Raw genomic sequence first — 8,123 nt, 5'->3', positions numbered from 1 at the left:
TTCCTTTTCACCAATAAAGACATCCTGTAAAATTTTTTGACCATATTCAAAAGTCTAATGGTGGCACCATGAGGTTCATTTTTTGCCAAAAAACGCTTATTTTATGTTTTTGCGTAAGGTTTGAATCACAATGTTGGACTCCATTTATTGATTTCTTGTGACCCAGAGATCATGTTAAGAACCTTTGCAAGGGATTGAGAAGCATTAATGTGATTCATAATACATTTGTATTGTTTAAAAGTAGTTGAACAATGATTCAATGAACAGCTAAAACTCAAACTGTGCTTGATGATATATTTAGAATATGTACTAAAAATGTGTATCTAAGATATTTGGTATACTCTATAAGGTGCCATAATGTTTCATGAAAAGTGATCGAAATTTTGTCATAAAAGTCATAAAATAGCAGCTTTTTCCATAACTTTGAGCTCCTGGTGCCACCATTAAACTTTTGAATTTTGTCAAAATATTTCACCCAGTGTGTTTTCTTACCAAAAGGAACATAAAAACAAAAATGCATCATGATCGGAGGAACTTTTCATTTTTAGGGGGCAACTGATGCACCCTAGTGGACAGTAACGAAGTACATTTACTTGAGTACTGTCCTTAAGTACACTTTTTGAGTATCTGTGCTTTACTTGAATATTATTTTTTTTGGAAACTTATGACTTTAACGTCACAACATTTGAAAGGCAAATATCGTACTTTTCACTCCACTACATTTCTATCAAGTTCCTCATTACTATGAAGCAGCTTTAAAAGTGGATTTTTTTTCTTTTCTTTTCTAAAACGTGATTAGTTTTTTTGCAGGTGACACTGAAGACAGCCAATGAGTAATCACTAGGGTCACATGACATCCATAAACTGTATAAAATCAAGTTCAGTGATTTCTCAACAGCATTATTTGAACACAATTAGTTGATGGCAGAAAGGAAAGAGGTGGTTCTTCTGGGGAATGCACACACTCCCATGGCCCATAAACCCATGTTTCAGTTTTCTGAAAGGATGAAAGATTTGTTTCATTTTAAATGTTTCCTTTGCCACAAACAAACCAAATCACGTCCTACAAAAACTCACCATCCAACCTGCGGAAGCATATTGAGGTATACAGTGGTGCTTGAAAGTTTGTGAACCCTTTAGAATTTTCTATATTTCTGCATAAATATGACCTAAAACAACATCAGATTTCCACACAAGTCCTAAAAGTAGATAAAGAGAACCCAGATAAACAAATGTATTTATTGAGGAAAATGATCCAATGTTACATATCTGTGAGTGGCAAAAGTATGTGAACCTTTGCTTTCAGTATCTGGTGTGACCCCCTTGTGCAGTAATGACTGCAACTAAACGTTTCTGGTAACTGTCGATCAGTCCTGCACACCGGCTTGGAGGAATTTTAGCCCGTTCCTCCATACAGAACAGCTTCAACTCTGGGATGTTGGTGGGTTTCCTCACATGAACTGCTCGCTTCAGGTCCTTCCACAACATTTCGATTGGATTAAGGTCAGGACTTTGACTTGGCCATTCCAAAACATTAACTTTCATAATGGTTCTTCTTTAACCATTTTTTGGTAGAATGACTTGTGTGCTTAGGGTCGTTGTCTTGCTGCATGACCCACCTTCTCTTGAGATTCAGTTCATGGACAGATGTCCTGACATTTTCATTTAGAATTTGCTGGTATAATTCAGAATTCATTGTTACATCAGTGATGGCAAGCCGTCCTGGCCCAGATGCAGCAAAACAGGCCCAAACCATGATACTACCACCACCATGTTTCACAGATGGGATATGGTTCTTATGCTGGAATGCAGTGTTTTCCTTTCTCCAAACATAACGCTTCTCATTTAAACCAAAAAGTTCTATTTTGGTCTCATCCATCCACAAAACATTTTTCCAATAGCCTTCTGGCTTGTCCATGTGATCTTTAGCAAACTGCAGATGAGCAGCAATGTTCTTTTTGGAGAGCAGTGGCTTTCTCCTTGCAACCCTGCCGTGCACACCATTGTTGTTCATTGTTCTCTTGATGGTGGACTCATGAACATTTAACATTAGCCAATGTGAGAGAGGCCTTCAGTTGCTTAGAAGTTACTCTGGGGTCCTTTGTGACCTCGCCGACTATTACACGCCTTGTTCTTGAAGTGTTCTTTGTTGATCAACCACTCCTGGGGAGGGTAACAATGGTCTTGAATTTCCTCCATTTATACACAATCTGTCTGACTGTGGATTGGTGGAGTCCAAACTCTTTAGAGATGGTTCTGTAACCTTTTACAGCCTGATGAGCATCAACAATGCTTTTTCTGAGGTCCTCAGAAATCTCCTTTGTTCGTGCCATGATACACTTCCACAAACACGTGTTGTGAAAATCAGACTTTGATAGATCCCTGTTCTTTAAATAAAACAGGGTGCCCACTCACACCTGATTGTCATCCCATTGATTGAAAACACCTGACTCTAATTTCACCTTCAAATTAACTGCTAATCCTAGAGGTTCACATACTTTTGCCACTCACAGATATGTAATACTGGATCATTTTCCTCAGTAAATAAATGACCAAGTATAATATTTTTGTCTCATTTGTTTAACTGTGTTCTCTTTATCTACTTTTAGGACTTGTGTGGAAAATCTGATGATGTTTTAGGTCATATTTATGCAGAAATATAGAACATTCTAAAGGGTTCACAAACTTTCAAGCACCACTGTATAAATGTTTTATTCCAAGAGAAAGCTTGCAACGAAGTTGCCTGTGCTTTTAGAGCTCGCAATAACATTGCAATAGCTATGCAGTCTGGTTAGTCAAATGACTTTCTACAGATTTGCCCGCCAAGTTGTCATAGCCTTGTCCACGGCTCACGTTAACGCGTAGCTAGTTAACTTGGACACTGTTAGTTAGCATGTAAAAACAGAGTTACATTAACATGAATAATGTTAATTTATCTGAAGTCCTTTCAGAAATATCTTTTTAGCATAATCTTGCCAAATAAACAGAATGTAGAAATCTTTCTTTTCTAGTAGCGTTAGCTACCCAATATGATTTCGAGTTTGAAAAGAGTTTGCTAGCATGTCAGGTGGAGTTTCACTGACTAGCTAACTTAATGTTAAACCACCATGATGGCACAGCATGTGTTCATTTTGTGAATTCACATTTCTGTCTTTGGTAACGGCATTAGGTTTTGTCAGCGTTGTGGCAATAATACAACGTGTTGACAGAAAATGTACTTTTAATACTTACGTATTTTTAAAAGCAAGTACTTCAGTACTTTAACTTAAGTAAAAAATTGACTGTACAACTTTCACTTGTATCGGAGTAACATTTGACCAGTGGGATCTGTACTTTGACTTAAATAATGAAGTTGGGCACTTTGTCCACCTCTGTCCTACAGTTTATGCGTTCATGGTATTTTTAACACAGTTATACATATCAGTAATCCAGGCTTTCTGTAGGCATTAAGGTGATGGTGAGATTTAGAAAAGCCAACTATAGCCAAAAGCCTATTATAAGCACTGCGCTCTTTTACATTATTTACAGGTGAGTATGAAAGTTTGTATTATATGACAAAAAAAGACAAAAATATGAAAAAAAGACATTTGGAGTATCATTATCAAATAGTCAAATAGTGCATGTTAAGATGTTGATGATGATGAGGAGAAGAAGAAGAAGAAGAAGAAGAAGAAGCATGGGGAAAACAGTGTTATCAGTTCAAAAGTCATATTAATAGACTATTCAGAAGTAACAAAAAGGTTAAAATACTTTGAGCTAGATAATAATAGTAATACAAATAATAATTAATCCATTATCCCTAACTGCTTATCCTGTGCAGGGTCGCAGGAGCCTATCCCAGCTGATTAAAGGCCCCTGTCGGCCACTTGGCTCGAACCCAGAACCTTCTTGCTGTGAGGTGACAGTGCTAACCACTACACCACCGTGCTGACAATAATAATAATAATAATCATCATTTGGGGTGGCACAGTGGTGTAGTGGTCTTGCTGTCGCCTCACAGCAAGAAGGTTCTGGGTTTGAGCCCAGCGACCGATGGGGTCCTTTCTGTGTGGAGTTTGCATGTTCTCCCCGTGTCCGTGTGGGTTTCCTCCGGGTGCTCCGGTTTCCCCCCACAGTCCAAAGACATGCAGGTTAGGCTCATTGGTGGCTCTAAATTGATCATAGATGTGAGTGTGAATGGTTGTGTGTTTCTATATGTCAGCCCTGTGATGATCTGGCGACTTGTCCAGGGAGTACCCCACCTCTCGCCCATAGTCAGCTGGGATAGGCTCCAGCTTGCCTGCGACCCTGCACAGGATAAGCGGTAATGGATGGATGTTTGTTTGTTTGTTTGTTTGTTTTGCTAAATTGCAAAATACAGTCACAAACTATTTAGTATGCTTCATGATGCACATTTGTAACACTCCTGTATACGAGCACTTTTCCTAACCATCTCGTCTAGTGGCGCTTTCTGTTCTTCCTCCATCCCTTGTTTCCAGTTGTACAGCTATATGCTTGCATTCTGCATCACTTCAAAGGCACTTTGGATAAAAATCTCTGTCAAACAACTATATATAAAGGAAAAATCATGAGCCACAGATGGGTCACTGAGAGACGAGGGATTGAATAGTTATTAAAGACTTCTTGTCAAGGTGGGATGTGAGAGGAAACCTGGTGCCCTTTGGCCATCAGGTGTTTTCTTTCAGTAATAAACCTTCCACCCGTTATCTTTCACAATCTCAGTCAGGATAGTGGCATTTGGTCAGTTACCATAAATAAAGTACATACAGCAAAATCCTCAGCACTAAATAGACACCAACAGTGTGAGTTCTCCTGGAGTGATATTAGTGGTGCCAGCGTTTATTCAACATTATAGTTTTTCCAGTGTGCATTAGACCTGCTAAAGCTATCATACATTAGCTGTGGAATTAAATTAATTAATTCATTAATTCATAACAAAATGAGTCATGAGGGTATTTTCAAGCAAGGGGAACATTTGGAACCATTCCAGAATCTCTAATTCTCTTCATATCTTCTTATAGGAGGATTACCATCGGAATCTCTGGCACTGTGCTCAGTTGGTTTCAGTCATACCTCACTAACCGGACAGAGTACATCTCCATGGGCCACTCCACCTCAAACCCTCACACAGTCACCTGTGGTGTTCCCCAAGGGTCAGTCCTGGGCCCTATTCTCTTCATCCTTTACCTCATTCCCCTTGGTCAGGTCATCAGTCATCATGGTTTTTCATTCCACTGCTACGCTGATGACATACAGCTCTATGTCAATGTCAAACATGCAACTCCACCCTCCTCATCACAACTAGCCCCATCCCAACTCACCATCTGTCTGGAGGAGATTAAGGCATGGATGGGGCAAAATTTCCTCCAACTCAATAGCGCCAAAACTGAAGCCATCCTGGTTGGCACTCCTCACCAGATTCAATCATCACCTATACTCAGCATTGACTTCTCTGGCTCCAACATTCCCCTTTCATCTGTAGTCACCAATCTTGGTGTGAAAATGGACCCCCAACTTACCTTTGAATCCCACATAAACCACCTCTGTAAGACCTCCTTCTACCACCTCAGAAATATCTCCAAACTCCGCCCCATTCTCTCCTTCTCAGATGCCGAAAAGCTAGTCCATGCCTTTATCTCTTCCAGACTGGACTACTGCAATGCACTTCTCATTGGGATCCCTAGCAAGAGCCTGCAGAGGCTGCAATACATCCAAAACTCTGCAGCTAGGATCCTGATGAGAGTGCGCAAATACGAGCACATCACCCCTATCCTCCATTCACTCCATTGGCTTCCTGTCTCTGCCCGCATCCAATACAAAGTTTCCCTCCTCACACACCAATGTATCCATGGACATGCCCCCCCCACCTCAAAGAACTTCTTCTCCCACATAGCGCACCACGCTCCCTCCGCTCCACTCACTCAAACTCTCTCCAGATCCCTAGAACCAGGCTGAGGACAATGGGAGACAGGGCCTTCTGCACTGCTGCACCTAGGCTGTGGAATGCCCTCCCTGACACCCTGAGGGCACCACAGTCCACTGACTGTTTTAAAAGACATTTAAAGACATTTCTTTTTAATAAAACTTTTAGTCCCACTTTTTAGTAGCTTCTCTTTTTAGTAGTTTCTCTTTTTAGACTCTAATTTCTCTTTTTAACCTGTAGCCCTTTGAGATCTTTGGATGTAAACGGCAATATAAATAAAATGTATTATTATTTATCCATTCTGTTCATACATTATTTTTTTATGTGTTGGTTAGCTAAGCTTTTGTCAGCTGGGGAGTTGCTACCTAAAGTGGAGGAGTTTAAGTATCTTGGGGTTTTGTTCACGAGTGAGGGTGAGGGGGAGTGGGAGTTGAACAGACAGGGGCAGCGTCAGCAGTGATGTGGACGCTAAACTGGTCTGTTGTGGTAAAGAGAGAGCTGAGCCAAAAGGCAAAGCTCTCAATTTACTGGTCCATCTACAACCCCGATTCCAAAAAAGTTGGGACAAAGTACAAATTGTAAATAAAAACGGAATGCGATAATTTACAAATCTCAAAAACTGATATTGTATTCACAATAGAACATAGACAACATATCAAATGTCGAAAGTGAGACATTTTGAAATTTCATGCCAAATATTGGCTCATTTGAAATTTCATGACAGTAACACATCTCAAAAAAGTTGGGACAGGGGCAATAAGAGGCTGGAAAAGTTAAAGGTACAAAAAAGGAACAGCTGGAGGACCAAATTGCAACTCATTAGGTCAATTGGCAATAGGTCATTAACATGACTGGGTATAAAAAGAGCATCTTGGAGTAGCAGCGGCTCTCAGAAGTAAAGATGGGAAGAGGATCACCAATCCCCCTAATTCTGCGCCGACAAATAGTGGAGCAATATCAGAAAGGAGTTCGACAGTGTAAAATTGCAAAGAGTTTGAACATATCATCATCTACAGTGCATAATATCATCAAAAGATTCAGAGAATCTAGAAGAATCTCTGCGCGTAAGGGTCAAGGCCGGAAAACCATACTGGGTGCCCGTGATCTTCGGGCCCTTAGACGGCACTGCATCACATACAGGCATGCTTCTGTATTGGAAATCACAAAATGGGCTCAGGAATATTTCCAGAGAACATTATCTGTGAACACAATTCACCGCGCCATCCGCCGTTGCCAGCTAAAACTCTATAGTTCAAAGAAGAAGCCTTATCTAAACATGATCCAGAAGCGCAGATATCTTCTCTGGGCCAAGGCTCATTTAAAATGGACTGTGGCAAAGTGGAAAACTGTTCTGTGGTCAGACGAATCAAAATTTGAAGTTCTTTATGGAAATCAGGGACGCCGTGTCATTCGGACTAAAGAGGAGAAGGACGACCCAAATTGTTGTCAGCGCTCAGTTCAGAAGCCTGCATCTCTGATGGTATGGGGTTGCATTAGTGCGTGTGGCATGGGCAGCTTACACATCTGGAAAGACACCATCAATGCTGAAAGGTGTATCCAGGTTCTAGAGCAACGTATGCTCCCATCCAGACGACGTCTCTTTCAGGGAAGACCTTGCATTTTCCAACATGACAAAGCCAAACCACATACTGCATCAATTACAGCATCATGACTGCGTAGAAGAAGGGTCCGGGTACTGAACTGGCCAGCCTGCAGTCCAGATCTTTCACCCATAGAAAACATTTGGCGCATCATAAAATGGAAGCTATGACAAAAAAGACCTAAGACAGTTGAGCAACTAGAATCCTACATTAGACAAGAATGGGTTAACATTCCTATCCCTAAACTTGAGCAACTTGTCTCCTCAGTCCCCAGACGTTTACAGACTGTTGTAAAGAGAAAAGGGGATGTCTCACAGTGGTAAACATGGCCTTGTCCCAACTTTTTTGAGATGTGTTGTTATCATGAAATTTAAAATCACCTAATTTTTCTCTTTAAATGATACATTTTCTCAGTTTAAGCATTTGATATGTCATCTGTGTTCTATTCTGAATAAAATATGGAATTTTGAAACTTCCACATCATTGCATTTCATTTTTATTTACAATTTGTACTTTGTCCCAACTTTTTTGGAATCGGGGTTGTATGTTCCCACTCTCACCTATGGTCACGAGCTGTGGGTAGTGACCGAAAGAATGAG

This window comes from Neoarius graeffei, chromosome 20, assembly GCF_027579695.1.
Source record: "Neoarius graeffei isolate fNeoGra1 chromosome 20, fNeoGra1.pri, whole genome shotgun sequence".
NCBI lineage: Eukaryota > Metazoa > Chordata > Actinopteri > Siluriformes > Ariidae > Neoarius > Neoarius graeffei.
Note: the sequence above shows the minus strand (reverse complement) of the source record.